Here is a 16,381-nt window from a genome sequence, read left to right on the forward strand (position 1 = left end):
TCATTCCTAGTCTCTTCAGTACATCTTGAAATTCATCTAGTGTATCCCAGTGGGAGCAGCATGTGGTATGTCTCCCACAGTGGGCCAAGTTTCTCTATATTGAGTTATAAGCCAAGTTAGCAATGAATTGGATTCTTGCCTAGCAGCCAGAATATATATATATGTTGGTAGAGGGAAGGCTGTGTAGTAATTGAGGCTAATTTGCTTTTTTCTTTTACTGAAAGTAACTCTGCCAAAGACATAGTAGCCAATTTGGCAGGACTTCTTTAAGCTTTTGTCTGTATTGATTTACAATTTCACATAATTCAGTGATGATACAGTCCCACGAGATAACTAAGATCTTTTGGGTCAAGAGGGGTTACTGGGTCATGGTCAAGAATACACAACTATGTGATGATATTGTGAGCCATCAGTTGTATACCACGTATTGAATGCATGTGTGCAAAGATTTATCAATAAAAATATTTAACAAGAAAAAAAGGGGGGTTGCTGGGTGATTTAGTTTGCTAACTGTCAGAATGCAATATACCAAAAATGGAATGGATTTTAAAAGGGGAATTTAAATAGTTGTAAGCTTATAGTTCTAAGGCTGAGAAGATGTCCCAATTAAAGCAAGTCTATAGAAATGTCCAATCTAAGCCATCCAGAGAAAGATATCTTGGTTCGAGAAGGCCGATGAAGTTCAGGGTTTCTCTCTCAAGTGACAAGGCACATGGCGAACATAGTCAGGGCTCCTCTCTCAGCTGGAAGGGCACATGGCTAACACGGTTTTATCTGCTAGCTTTCTCTTCTGGCTTCCAGTTTCATGACGCTCCCTGGCAGGCATTTTCCTTCTTCATCTCCAAAGGTCAGTGGCTTGTGGACTCTCTGCTTCATGGTGCTGCTGCATTCTCTGCTCTCTCCAAATCTCCAGCTTTCTCTAAAATGTTTCCTCTTTTATAGGATTCCCATAAACTGATCAAGACCCACCCAAATGGGTGGAGACATGTCATCACCTAATCCAGTTTAACAACCACTCTTGATTGAGTCACATCTCCAGGGAGATGATCTAATTGCAGTTTCAAACATACAGGATTGAAAAGGGATTAGAAGAAATGGCTGCCTTTACAAATGGGATTAAGATTAAAACATGGCTTTTCTAGGGGACATACATGCTTTCAAACCAGTACACTGGGGCAGCCACACCAATAGCAGCACCCTCAGTGGCACCCTCCCCCACTAGGGAGTGAGGTTGCTGAATATATTCTGACTTAACTTTTTGTTGGATGAGAGGACAAACAAGCTTCCTCTCCACACTTTCATTATTCCAGATATCCAATATCTTATGAAGAGAAGATTCTTCCTAATGGTCACCAGTCGGGAAATGGAAGTCAGTGTTCTGTGTGAAAGAGAAAAAGAGAGAAAGAGAGAGAAAAGTGTGTTTATAAAGGTGTGGTTCCACAGGGTGTGCTAATGGAGTTTCAGCAGGGTCTTGTGAGATTGGATCATGCTGGGGGGGAGTATTCATGGCATTCTTTCCTCCCTGTGGGAGTCTGGTGACCTTTGCTGCATGCAGTGACTTGTTCTCATAATGTAGGAGGGGATGGGGCCTGGGCCCTGGGTCCTTACCCCACACTCACTTATGCAAAATATGAGTAATAGGGAAAACTGTGTGTGGGGGGTTAGTATATGGGAACTCTGTAATCGCTGAAAAACACACAAAAATGTATGTCTTCCCTATGTCTTCAAGACCACATGAAGTCTATGTCCTCTTTAAGACCTTCCTTGATCCTTCCAACCCACAGTGGTTGCTTCTTTCTTTGCATGCCCATGTCTTTTGATATTTAATCAAAGTATGTGACTTGTGACAATACACTGCCTCACAGTTATTAAGCTTTCAAGAGTATGATTCTGTTCTGCCCAGCCCCAGCCCGACCAGCTCCTCAAGGGCAGATACGGTGCAGAAGCCCCGGATAAAGGTGTGGATGAAGCAAATCAGGCCAGAAGAGAATGCTTATTGCAACACTACCACGTGGTCACACAACCTGCTTTTCATCCATGACCTCTTACCTCAGTAATTAGGTATTTGAGTGAGTTCCCAGACTCCTTAAACAAAAACAAAAACACCATCTTATAGGTATAGCATAAACCGAGACTGCTCTGGACTGAACCACGAGATAAGGAAAACTCTATTAACCCACTGAAGCCCAGTCAGAGTGCAGGTTAACAGGCCCCTCTTGCTTGCTCTGCAACAGGAGCTCACACAAGGGGAAACCAGAAGTCATGGAGCAAGAAGAGCAGAAATATGTGCTTTTCCTACATCATACTGTGCTATTATAAATCACGTTCCTCTGTTACTGGTAGATTAGAACAGCTTCATATGATTTTGCGTTTACATGCCATTGTTGATCATTTAAAGAATATATAATATTGTACTCAATTTCGGTTTTACGATATTTTCTAACGGCAAATTGTTTCTTTTGTTTTTCTGCAAATCCATTTCTTTATTTTGGTACATGAAAAATAAACCCCCAATCCATAAACGGAGTTTATTATTACAGAGTAAAGTTTAGAATATAGGAACCCTGGGTGCACATTTGTTCAGTGGCAGAATGCTTGCCTTCCATGAGGGAGACCTGGGTTCAACTCCTGGATCATGCATTCCCCCTCCCCCCCAAAAAAGGAGTATAGGAACACCAAGTATATCATATATATGCTTTAGAAAAAGAGTCATTATTTAGATTCAAATAAATATCAGTGGAGGAGGGAATAACCATCTCATTGTCCTGTTTTTTCATAATTTTACTAAATCATCACTGGGAAAGCTAGTGGTTGGGATGTCACACAGTTATACCAGAATCTGGTAGAGGTGGTGAAACCAGTCATCTGAATCAAGCTAAACTATTAAAATATGACATTTTGTTACCTTTATTCTCTCTTGTTTTTTGGATAGGAATGTTCTATATTATATCCCTCATGGGCCAGTGGCAGAGCAAAACTTGCATTACAAAAGAAGCCATCAAATTCTTGGGTGTACAAAATCAATAGGCCATGCCCTCAATCATGAGGATTACTCTTGTGAAGCTTGTGTAGGTAGTAGAGAAGCTTAGACTACCTATAGGCATGCCTAAAAGTTACTTCTGGAGGACCTCTGCTGTTGCTTAGATGTGGCTTCTGTCTCTCTAAGCCCAACTCTGCAAGTGAAATCATTGCCCTCTTCCTACGTGGGAAATGACATCCATGGGTGAAAGTCTTCCTGGCGATGAGGGAGAGGACTCCCAGGGGTAAATTCTGACCTGGCACTGTGGGATCAACAATTACATCCTGACCAAAAGGGAGAAAAGAAGTGTAATTAATAAAGTATCAGTGGCAGAGAGAGAGTTCAAATAGAGTCGAGAGGCCACTCTGGAGGCTGCTCTTACACAAACTTCAGTTAGACCTACCTATCATAACCTGCCAACCCCGAACCAGGACCATTCCAGCCATTCCTGGAGAATACCTGGGGCAGTTTACAGGATTCCACAAGGGTTCCAGGCACTGGAGTGACTTGCCAGACACCTACAACTTCCAGATGGATCGCTGGTCCAGTTAAGTCTTGAAACCTAGCCCAGCTTCTCCAGAACATCAGATAGTTCCATCTCCCTATTCCATTTCAGTGACAGATCCTTCCAATATCAAAAATTTAAAATTGCCATAGCCCAAACAACCCCAACGAGAGTTATGGAAATATCAAAGGTGATGGTGGAATTATACATAGAAGATAGGACTTAACAAATGAATATGAATGCTGAATCATTAAACTGATATCTCTTTTAGTCTCCAGTATTTTAGAGCAGCTAGAAATAAAAACCTAAAATTGTGAAATTATAACCCATGTCAAAGTCTGAAATATGTTCTACAACTAGTTGTGGTGCTGTGCTTTGAAATTTATAGCTTTTTTGTATGTATGTTATTGTTCACAAAAAAAAGAAGGAAAAAAGTTGATTTTTTTTATGATAAAAAAATATTTAAGCCTTCTAGCCTCCTATCGGGGCAGCTAGAAGGAAAAATATGAAGAAATCATATGGCAGCCCATGATAAACTCTGGGATCTGTCCTGTAACCACTTTTTGAAGAGTGCTTTGAAAACAATTATTTTTTTATTTCTTTACTTTGTATATATATTATACTACACAATAAAAGAAGTTTAAAAATTCTTGGGTGTTTGACATCTCTTGTAAAGCAGCAAGCTAAGAGGCACACTGATGATCTAGATTTTCTTAGGTAGAAAACATGTACAGTAGGAGTTTAGTTGATTTGCTATTAACTTTAAAAGAACCATGCTCATGCTGGTCAGTGAGTTCAGACAGATGATCAGATTACCGTAGTCACTTCTTTGAGGAGCACATCTGAATTGAGCTCTCATTTTAAGGTCATGGCCTCAACTCCATCATCTGTGGTTGTCTTCTCTTTGATTTTTATTCCTATCAGTCCTTTGCAGCTATAGCAGCCACTTGGTAAAACTTTACCACAAATTCTGGTTCACTGACCTCCAGTTGCTTGACAAATTCATTGAACTCCTCCTCAGCCCAACCTTGCATCCACTGATCCCACAGATGAAGCTGGTACTCAAAGATACAAGGTGTTTGGTTTGCCTCAGACACACTAAGTTGCTTCAGACCATCCAGCAATGGCTATAATTTTTCTGGCACTGCCTTAGCTACCATGTTCTGTAGGAAACATTCATGCTGGGGACCTGACCAACTGACAAACAAGTGCAGAATACACTTTATTTCCTGGGAAGTGATGTAAGACATTGGGGGAGGGGAAGTGTTCATGATACTGTGTGGTACTGAAGGTAAGAGAGGAGAGAAGTTAGTAGCAGCAAACAGGAAGATAAATTCAATGGCATCCTCCTATCTCTTCTCAGAGGACACCTGGAGACTATCACAAGAGTCCTTAGACTCCAGCTACCACCACTGCTTCCATGTTTCCTGAAAACGCTAAGCTGACTATTTGTTTCTAATTACTTATTTCAAAGCCTACACAGCATGCACTTGAGATTCCAGATATCCAGGGACTACAGGCTGGCCACCCTGATCCCAGCACCTTCTGTGGCCTGGAGTTTTTTCTCCCAACATGGCCAATAGGTGTTGGCTAAGAAAGAAAATTGTGGACTTTAAGAATAGCGAGATCTTGGGGTTTGTTCATATGAAACTTAACCCCACAGGGGATAGGTCAAACCTACTTAAAATTAAGCCTAAGAGTCACCCCCAAGAGAACCTCTTTTGTTGCTCAGATGTGGCCTCTCTCTCCAGCCAACACAGCAAGCAGACTCACCACCCTCCCCCTGTCCACATGGGACATGACTACCAGGGGTATGGATTTTCCTGGCAGCATGGGACAGAAATCCCAGAATGAGCTGAGATTCAGCATTAAGGGATTGAGAAAAACTCTAGAATGAGCTGAGACCCAGCATCAAGGGATTGAGAAAACCTTCTCGACCAAAAGGGGGAAGAGTGAAATGAGACAAAGTGTCAATGGCTGAGAGATTCCAAACAGAGTCGAGAGGTTATCCTGGAGGTTATTCTTACGCATTGAGTAGATATCACCTTGTTATCCAAGATGTAATGGAGAGGCTGGAGGGAACTGCCTGAAAATGTAGAGCTGTGTTCCAGTAGCCATGTTTATTGATGATGATTATATAATGATATAGCTTTCACAATGTGACTGTGTGATTTTGAAAACCTTGTGTCTGATGCTCCTTTTATGTACCTTGTCAACAGATGAGAGGAACATATGGAATAAAAATAAATAATAGGGGGAACAAATATTAAAATAGATTTAGTTTGAAATGCTAGTGATCAATGAAAGGGATCAAGTAAGGGGTATGGCCTGTAAAAATTTTTTTTTTCTGTTTGTTATATTTTTCTGTTGTCTTTTTATTTCTTTTTCTGAATTGATGCTAATGTTCTGGGAAATGATGATGATGATGAATATGCAACTATGTGATGATATTGTGAATTGCTGAGTGTATGTGTTGGGAATGTTTGTGTTTCTTCTAATTTTTTATAGTTAATAAAAAAAAAGAATAGAGAGAAAGAACATTAAGGAATCAGAATGTAATTAATATTCATTTGGCAAATAAATGCTCTTAAGTCTACTATGTGCTATGCATTGTGGCAGGCCCAGTGCATACCAACATGGAGAAGGATGTTTGCAGAATTCACAGAGTTGGGGATTGGGACATACACATTTGGCAACAAGACTTTTCAGCTAGGGAAGAATGGAAACTTGTCTCTGTCCTACAATTTTTGGGGGGGAGTAAATCTCTTTTTATTGAGACCCCCACAAGTTACACAATCTGTTCCCAACATTAAGCTTCTTCTTCCTTTGCAATTTGGTCTTTCTTCAGTGGTCCCATGAACACTGTCTTCATCTCCATGATCTGGAAGTGGCCATGGTCAAACTTGGAGGTGGTATCAATAAACTTGAGGTCAATCTTCTTCAGGGCTCGGTGTTTGGTCTGGACCAGGAAGAACTTGTGGAGGGTGAACACCCACTTCTTGGTCCTCACCATATAGCCTTTCAGCATGACAAAATCATCAGTCACCTCATTGTAATAGACAAAACCACCCAGAGGGTCGATGCTCTTGTCAGATGGGTTGTAATCATGGAGGCGTTGTTCTTTTATCAGTTTACTGTCCTTGATGAGGTAGCCCTGGCCAATCTTGTAGATCTTCTTGTTAATCTCAGTGCAGTGGTGATAGCCTTTCTGTCCAGGACAAGCCACAGAAAAGGCCACAAGGGCAGAATGCCACACCCCAACACAGGCAACCTTGTGCAACCTTCAGTGGGCCTCACAAGGCAGCTTCTTGGTGTGCCAGTGATACCTTTGTAGCCTTTGCCCTTGGTCACCCCGATAAGGTTGATCATCTCATCTTACCTGAACACTTGGCTCACAGGCACCTGCTGCTCCAGCCTCTCATGGACCCAGTCCAATTTCTCAGCCACAGTGCCTCCATTCACCTGGATCTCCATCAGGTGGGCCTTCTTCTGGTGCAGAGGAAGCAAGCGTCTCTGAGTGTGTGCAATGACATGGATGATCTGGTAGTACTTCTTCATGCTGCTGAAGTCTTTCTCCAGCTGTTTCTTGCCATTGCCATCCTGCCATTTCTTGCAGTACTTGGTGAAGGCCTTCTTCTCAGATTTACTCCAGTTTTTGTAGAAGCACTTTTGTACTCATCACTGATATGCTCAGCAAAGACGGCCTTGAAGGTATGGAGGCCATGAGGGGTTTCCACATAGCCCACAAGGCCTGTGACCACCATGGGTGGCATCTCCATGATGGTCACTGTCTCCACAATTTCCTTCTTGTTTACCTTGGATCCTGGCCTAGTGACTTCCGCATCATATGTGTCATGCCAGCCTTGTAGCCCAGGAAAGCAGTGAGGTGGACAGTCATCCTTGAGGAAGATCTTCATCTTCCTATGGTGCCAGTTGCTGCATTTCCAAGGCAAGAAGCACAGGGACCCATGTCTGGGAGTGGAGAACTTCCTGTGGGGCCTCCCATCGCCACGTGCCAGCGGTCTGTACTACAATTTTTAAAAAACTTTTTATTTTCAAACCTACAAGGCAGTTACAAAAAATAATACAAACCCCATACAGAGAGCACCAACCTACCCACCCCCAGATACTGAGATTCACTAATTTTAACATTTTGCCACATTTATTGTATCATTATATCTATCAGTCCACCCATCTATCCCTCTATCTGCTTATCTATCTATCTATCTATCTATCTATCTATCTATCTATCTATCTATCCATTTCCTGAACACTTGAGTGTAGGTTGTATATATATATCATGCTGTTTGAAAACTTAATGCTGCCATGTTCATTTCCTATGAATAAGGATATTCACATATGTAATCACCTTAAGTGCAGTTATCAAGTTCAAGAAATTTAACACTGAAATAAAATATACAGTCTATATTTCAATTTTTTTCATGTGTCTGAATAATGTCATTTTGAGCCTTTTCTCCTCCTTGTTAGGTCCTGTCCAGGATCATTTTGAGCCTTTTCTCCTCCTTGTTAGGTCCCGTCCAGGATCATTTTGAGCCTTTTCTCCTCCTTGTTAGGTCCCGTCCAGGATCACATATCATCTTTAATTGTCATTGGCTCTATAGTTGATCTTTTTTTTTTAATTGTGGGAACATATATATAACACAAACTTTCCCATCGTAACCACCCCCAAACATATCACCTTTTTTCTAGTTCCAAAACTAGTTCATTACCCCAAAAGGGAACCCCATACCTACCTGGCAATAAATAACCCCTCATTCTTCCCCACATACCAGCCCCTGACAACCACCAATTTTCTTTCTGTCTTTGTGAAAACCTATTCTGAATATTTCATATAAATAGAATGATACAACATTGTTCCTTTGTCATCTGACTTATTTCATTCAGCATAATGTTTCACGACCTATCATACTGTAGCATAGATCAGCACTTCATTCCTTTTTATGGCTGAAAAATATTCCATTGTATATGCATATCACAGTTTGCTTATCCATTCATCCATTGATGGGCATTTGGGTTGTTTCTACCTTCTAGCTACTATGAGCAGTGCTGCTATGAACACATGCATACATGTATTTGTTTGAGTACCTGTTTTCAAATCTTTGGGGTATATACCTAAGAGTGGAATTGCTGGGTCCCAACCCCTTTTCATGACTGGACTCTTAGTTCTGGGTTCTGTCCTTAACCCCAGAATTGTGAGTCAGAGAATAAGGAGTTTATCCAGCTTTGTTCTTTGGAAAGACCTAAAGTGAGATGTGGTCTCGGTCTCCTTCAGGTTTTCTTCCCTTTTACCCTCCATCAACATTTCAAGGTGGGAATGAGTCTTAGTGATACTAATGCTGAGATTCAAAGAAAGCTTCAGATAGGGATGGGGAGGAAATAAAAGCAGAACCTTGGAGAAGACAGATGAAAAAGAACCAATCTGGTATTGAAAATCAGCAGCAAAACAAACAAAACAATTCATCCAGAGGATTACAGAATCACTTCCAAGGAGTCTGATTGTTTTAAGTTGGGGTAGGAAGTAAAGTGGAAGTTGGATGGTGAGAATAAATGAGAGAGATACCATATAGAATTCTTTAATGCCTAAACATCCTGTTCAATAAAACTTAAAACTCTTGACTAGGCGTAGATTCAATTTCCGAGTATTGTAAAGTTTGAATATGTATATGCAAAAAATTATTACTTTCGTGATTTTTTTTTCCCCAAAATGTCTCCTTTTTTTTCAACGACAGAACTTTCTTTTTTTATTTTCTCTGTGCCAATATACTCCCAGGCAGAGGAGTATATTTTAACAAGGAAATAAAAAGTTACAACTTATTATTTCCTTGTTAAAATAAACTCCTCTCTCTGGGAACCTGAAATTCCTCAAATTTGTGCTAGGCCAAATATTGTTCCCAAAAAAGATTTGCTGACGTCCTCATCCCTGGTAACTTATTTGGAAATAGGAACACTGTAGGAAGTAACTAAAATGCAAGTTTAGATGAAGTCATACTGGATTAGCATGTCCTTATAAGGGATGGTAAAGAAATACAATGATACAATAGGAGATACATAGCAGAGAACAACTTGAGGAGAAGAGACAGAGATCGGAGTGAGTGTCTACAAGCCAAGGAAAGTCAAGGTTTGCTGGCAACCACCAAAAGCTAGGAGAACATGGAACCAATTCTCCACTGCAGTCTCCAGAGGGAAACAATCTTGTTGATATCAAGATTTTGGATTTCTGTAAAAGAAAAACTTTCTGTTTTAAGCAACCCAGTCTGTGGTACTATGTTATAGTAGCCCTAGGAAACTAGCACGAAATTATACTTCGATTTTTTTTTTCAGTTTCTCTTTCATTCAGTTGTGCAATGCATATTTGGTATCTCTCATCTTTAATTGTAAACCAGTAGCCTAAATCCTTTGTTAGCCTTGTCATCTCTGAATTTCAACGAAAAATGTTTGTTCATTAAGAGATTGAGATACCCAGATTGAAAAAAAGAATGGGTGTTCTCACCAAAACAGCGGTGAGAAAAGTAGTTCCCTGACTACTTCCCCCTCCCTCCATTATAAATAATGTAATCTTTAGCAATATCTATGAGAATAATTCATTTGTATCTGTTGGAAAATCTGTCAATGCCCATTTCCCATCAAAATTTCGTGATGCAAATTATTTTTACTGAATTATTTTGCCATGTCCCTTACTCCTAAAGCCTTGAAACCAAGATGCCCTGCTTACTTTTTTACTTCATTTAAAACCATATGATTATTTTCCTGGCTCTCTTTGGTCATACTAATCTGACTTCATCCCTGTTCGTATCATCTCATAATTTATGATAATCAGAAAAAGACCCGCAAAAGTGTCTTTATTCCTGATGGGCTGAGAACAACTATCGGAGCTGAAATTAACATCACTTCCATAGAGATACATTTTTAAAACCACAATGAAATGCAAAAAGAAAGACATAAAAGATTTTCAAGATAGGCCTTCCCTATAGAAATTCAGACAGTAATCTATCGACAGATGGAGAGCTAAGGGCATCAGTAAGAGGAAAATTATTCAAAACCACTGCTCTGCAAGTGGCTAGCACTTAAACTGCAGCTTTTCACACTGAGGATTTGAACAATGAACAATTTTTACGGACTGTTGTATTTAGGTTTCTCTGAGTAAAGGCTAATTAAAGACCTATTTCATTGCACATTTAACTTCAAATTTCTTGGAGTTTTCCAAAATCCATATAGCTGCTTATACTGAATAAACCTAAGCATTAGCTCAGATATACATACATATATGTATATATATATATTTTATGTGCCTTATATTCCACTACTTAGGATCAAAATATAATTTTGGAAAGGAGGTTGTAAATCCAAAGGGATATGGCCAAAAATGTACATGTGCTATTGTTATGCTTTAAAGTTTATGAATACCTGGACAGATGGGGGCTGCAGGAGAGGTACCAAGGATAAATGTCAATCTTCCTATGCAGTACAAGCACAATTTCTAGTAATGTCATGGCATATTACATTTTAATAAAAAAATATAGAAGCTTGTGTGTGTGTGTCTGCATGTGTCTAGAATTTCAAGGTGGATAAAGCAGCATAATAGTGACTTTGGATTAGAAATCAAAAGGACGGAAGCATTCTGTTATCTTCTTGATGTACTAAAGCAAGTTCACCATCGGTGGTGCGTTCCCTCCACACACCTCTTACCGTCCCTCAGATGTGCCTCTTACTCCTGCCTCACCAAAATCTTTCTCAAAAAAGTTCCCTTTGTTCAAAATGCAAAATAGTGCTTGTATTGCTCCAAAATTGGCATACCTCCAAGGAATCTCAAATGGTTCCTTCCCCAATCTTTTTCACCTGGCCTACTTAGCACAAGTTTGTTTTTTCTGTTTTCTTTTTTGACAGGTTTTGAACCATTCCTGGTTTAGAACTCCCCGGATTCAACAAATTTCTGTTGATCAAGAGGTTGAGATAATGAGGTGCCAAGTTACTAAGGGAACTATATTTAAAAACCAACAATTATTTTTAAAATATAGAGTGAAAATGAATAGTCAGTTGGAAACATTCTCTCTGAGTGTGGGACTTTGGAGAAACTTATAAGAAAGGGAAATGTGCATTTCATACTGGTGATATTCATGACAATGTACTAGACCGATGCAAAACCTAATGAAGGGGAATTAGACAATACTTTTACATACAAAAACAGAAGGGACTTCTGAGTCCTGGGGTTGAGGATTTATACGATCAAAGAGGGGGAAATTGTACAAAAACACAATATTTTGCATGGGAAAGATATTAAGAGGGACTGAAAGTTCTTGCAGTCAGGCTGTAACCCAGCTATGCCTTAGTAACATTTTGTGGGTCTGTTGCCTCAAGGATAATAGTATGACACTATCATGCTGAATGGCCAAGAGCCCTGAGTGATCCAGGGATCTGCTGGCAGAGTGAAGTGTTGGCATTATCAGTGGGAGTCATAGCTTTTAGAAAGCACTTTGGAGGGCAATGCAATGGTGACTCAGTAACAGAATTCCCAATTATCACCTGCCGTGCTGGAGACTAGGGTTTGATTCCCAGAGCCTGCCCACGCCAAAAAAAAAGGCACTTAAAAGTCTGCTCTGGTTATTTTTTGTTTCTCAATATCAGTTATTTCTTTTAAATGCTTGTGGCCCAAGCAGTGTGGACAACCAAAGCTATAGGCAGAGCCCCCAGTCTTGGGGTTTGTTCATATGAAACTTAACCCCGCAAAGGATAGGTCAAGTCTACTTAAAATTTAAGCCTAAGAGTCAGCCCCAAGACAGCCTCTTTTGTTGCTCAGATGTGGCCCCTCTCTCCAGCCAACACAACGAGCATTCTCACCACCCTCCCCCTCTCTACATGGGACATGACTCCCAGGGGTGTGGACCTTCCTGGCAACATGGGACAGAGGTCCTAGAGTGAGCTGAGACTCAGCATCAAGGGATTGAGAAAAACCCTAGAATGAGCTGAGACTTAGCATCAAGGGATTGAGAAAACCTTCTCAACCAAAAGGGGGAAGAGGGAAATGAGACAAAGTGTCAATGGCTGAGAGATTCCAAACACAGTCGAGAGGTTATCCTGGAGGTTACTCTTATGCATCAAGTAGATATTACCTTGTTGTTCAAGATGTAGTGGAGAGGCTTGAGGGAACTGCCTGAAAATGTAGAGCTGTGTTCCAGTAGCCATGTTTCTTGAGGATGATTGAATAATAATACAGCTGTCACAATGTGACTGTGTGATTGTAAAAACCTTGTGTCTGATGCTCCTTTTATCTACCTTGTCAACAAAGGAGTAGAACATATGGAATAAAAATAAATAATAGGGGGAACAAATGCTAAAATAAATTTAGTTTAAATGCTAGTGATCAATGACAGCTAGGGATAAGGGGCATGGTATGTATAACTTTTTTTTCTGTTATCGTTTTATTTCTTTTTTCTGTTATCTTTTTATTTCTTTTTCTAAACTGATGTAAATGTTCTAAGAAATGATGAATATGGAACTAAGTGATGATATTGTGAATTACTGATAATGGATGTTGTTTTATTTTGTTTATTTTTTTAATTAATAAATAAATTTTTAAAAAATAAAAAAAATGCTGTGGCCATTTTCAAATTAAATAAAAGCATGTCGATAGTGTCTTACTCTGTGGAAGGAAAGCAGCCCATGGGGGTACTAAGTAGGGGGCTGGATGACAGAGAATCTACCCTGGTCACTCTGCTTTCTACAGATGCACTGAGGACAAGGGCACATTCCGCGCCTTTGTGTCAATGTCCATTGCCTGCTTGTTATCTCTGAGTCTGGAGGAGATTCAGCTTTTTAAGTCAGCAGGCAGCTGGGCTTGGCAAACCAAGCAATTTCTTTCCGATTTAAACTCCATTGTAGGATTCATAGCCATCTCTGGTGGTTGGAAACGAAGACGCATTCTTCAAGATTCATTTGAATTGTAAAGGGTTCAGCCTCTCCCCACCGGCAGCACCCCAGCGGGCCCTCGGAGGAGGAAAGCAGGAGGGGGTGAGGAAACATATGTCCTTTCCGGCTTCCGAGGGGCGCGTAAGGAAGCAACAGGCTGTCAAAGAGGGGCTCTAGCAATGTGAAGACCCCGCCTGGAACATTCAGAGGAGATGGCAACATCCTTCCTACCTCAAACAAAAGCAAAGCCTCTTCCTCTAGGGAGGTAATCCAATATTCTCCTGCACAGATGACTTGGCAGGAATCACATAGCAATTCCCTCCCTAGAGCTCCTCTTCCTATCTTCCTGGAAATGACAGTTTACTGCAAAGGCACAAGGAGGTCCATACACCCTCTAACGGGGATGAGATTCATAGGACTTAAAAATTTCAAAACTTCTTGAATTTGTAAGATGATGTATCAACATCATTGCCAAAATATACCGCAGCATATGGCAGGAACTGAAGGGCTTTGCTTCTTTTTTTCAATTTTTCCATCTTATGCACACTGTATTAAAGATCAAGGGCCACTGGATTCTGAGAATCTGGGTAAATACCCACATCGTGTTATCTCGGTACCTATATGCCCTGCTAGAGACCCGCTTCTTACAACGAGACATTGATGATTATTGACGTGACAACTAGGACATCCTGTAATGAGTCCATCTTGAGTCTGTTTTTCTACGCAACCTCATGTAGCAGTGAGAGACAGCCTTCGAACGGAGAAAGGCGAAGATTTAAAAATCCAGCCTGGCTGGATTGCTCTTCCCAATTGGACTCAACAGACCTTGGGCTAAAGACTTTACCTTTCAGAGTCCGTAAAATGGGAATAATAAAAATACTCATGAGAGAGCTGTCCCTGCTGCCACCCACATGGAGACCTTGTATCGAGTCCCATTCCTAGTGCTCGAATGTCCCAACCTGAAGCTGAAGAAGCCGCCCTGGGTGCACGTGCCGTCGGCTATGACGGTGTACGCTCTGGTGGTCGTGTCTTACTTCCTCATCACCGGAGGAATAATTTAGGATGTTACTGTTGAACCTCCAAGTGTTGGTTCTATGACTGATGAGCAGGGGCATCAGAGGCCGGTAGCTTTCCTGGCCTACAGAGTAAATGGACAATATATGATGGAAGGACTTGCATCCAGCTTCCTGTTCACAATGGGAGGTTTAGGATTCATAATCCGGGACCGATCCAATGCACCAAACATTCGAAAACTCAATAGATTTCTTCTCTTGTTCATTGGATTCGTCTGTGTCTTATTGAGTTTTTTCACGGCTAGAGTATTCATGAGAATGAAACTGCCAGGCTATCTGATGGGTTAGAGTGCCTTTTGAGAAGAAAGCAGTGGATACTGGATTTGCTCCTGTTAGTGAAGTTTTAAAAGCTGTACCAATCCTCTAGTATGAAATGTGGAAAAAGGTGAAAAGCAGCAGAGAAAGAAGCATTTAGTGAAAACAAGAAGCTTATTAAAGCTTGGACTAGAATTTCTTCTTGGAAATATCGGAAAGACAATTTATTACAGTATTTTTTCCTGTTGACCTACGCTAGCATACCAACAATGTGAAGTGGCATTTTTTTCTTAGTTTTTTATTTCTAGAAGAAAATATACTCCACTTCTACAAGTATAATTTTGAATAGAGTGATTTTTTTTTTTATAATTCCCTTAACAGTTTTTTGGAGATAGCATTTCTGATTTTCAGAAATTAATGTAAAATCAGGAAGCGAGCTCCTGTAACCTGAGAACTCTGGACAGTTGAGCAGCTTTGTCTATGGTGCTTTGCCTTTGAACAGAGTGTGTGATAGAACATTATTTCAGATATGTATGTAAGGCTGTTTCCTGAATAATAAGGTTTATGAAAGGAGCAGAAATAAATAATTTTTCTAATTAAAAAAAATACTCATAGTGTTATCGGTAAATTTAAATGATGTGCCCACTACATTGTGCAGTTATTCCATTTGGGGGTTTTATTTTCTTTACCGCATTTATTGTTGTCTGAAATTGTTTTCTTTGCTCAGTGCTGTTTTCCCATCAAATGGGACAATGCTTAGCATATAGTAATTGCTCAGTAAATATTGTTGAATCAATGAAATTGCAATTAATGACGCTGTAAAGCAGGTAATAGAGGCTCAGTCACTGTTAAGGCTTTGGCTGCCCCTCTATATTTGTTGTGTGGGAATAACCTACACGGCAACACCGCAAAGTCAGGGCATGGTAATCTGAGAAGCCTCTTTGTTCAGGCCAAGCTTAAGCTTTTCTAGATTCGTTAGCATCTTGCAAAGAAGACTTTCTGAACTATCGCCTTCTACATTGCTGAGATAAAAATGGAGGCTCTTCGTTCAAGGTCAGCTGTGGGTAGATTCACTTTCTCATCTTTGGTCCATCCCTGAGCAGCTAAGCCCTCTCTCCTGTGGCCCTGGATGAGATTCTTGGGTTGTGGTTTTGGTCCTTCAGTAGGTGGCACTCTCTCCCAGAGCACCGTCGTTCCTCACAGCCCAGATTTTACTATCCATAAATCATTAGGCCCCAGTTAGATGATTAGCAGAGTAACAGCTACAAAATCGTTCGGCTGATTATTGTTTCAACTCTTCTTTCCCTCCCGTACACAAATTCCCATCCCTAACCCTGTTTTCTTACCTTGTTTAGAATGTAACCAAAGTTCCAACTAATTTGAAAGTAAGGAGGACACTTTGGTCCTCTTCTAAAGAGGACAAGTGGATAGAAGGGAGACCAATTCATGCTATTCTGTGCTTGAATTCTCCTCCAGTTTTGATTATTTTTTCATTCACTTCCTCACTTGTTCATTTATGCACTAAACATTTACTATGGGCTACACATGTCCCAGTGGTGAGAAAACACTTCTGGTGGGGCCAGGCTGCCTGAGCTTAAAACTTGG

The 16,381-nt window shown here is 40.5% G+C and overlaps 3 pseudogenes; 1 reads left to right on the forward strand and 2 right to left on the reverse strand.

Moving 5' to 3' along the window:
• Positions 1 to 4,444: 4,444 nt before the first annotated feature.
• On the reverse strand, positions 4,445 to 4,869 carry LOC143686333 (uncharacterized protein C14orf119-like; annotated as a pseudogene).
• Positions 4,870 to 6,333: 1,464 nt separating this feature from the next.
• Positions 6,334 to 14,106, reverse strand: LOC143686825 (large ribosomal subunit protein uL3 pseudogene; annotated as a pseudogene).
• An 81-nt stretch (positions 14,107 to 14,187) lies between these two features.
• LOC143686334 (oligosaccharyltransferase complex subunit OSTC pseudogene) lies at positions 14,188 to 15,127 on the forward strand (annotated as a pseudogene).
• Positions 15,128 to 16,381: the final 1,254 nt, after the last annotated feature.

Source organism: Tamandua tetradactyla, chromosome 6 (assembly GCF_023851605.1).
Source record: "Tamandua tetradactyla isolate mTamTet1 chromosome 6, mTamTet1.pri, whole genome shotgun sequence".
Taxonomy (NCBI): domain Eukaryota; kingdom Metazoa; phylum Chordata; class Mammalia; order Pilosa; family Myrmecophagidae; genus Tamandua; species Tamandua tetradactyla.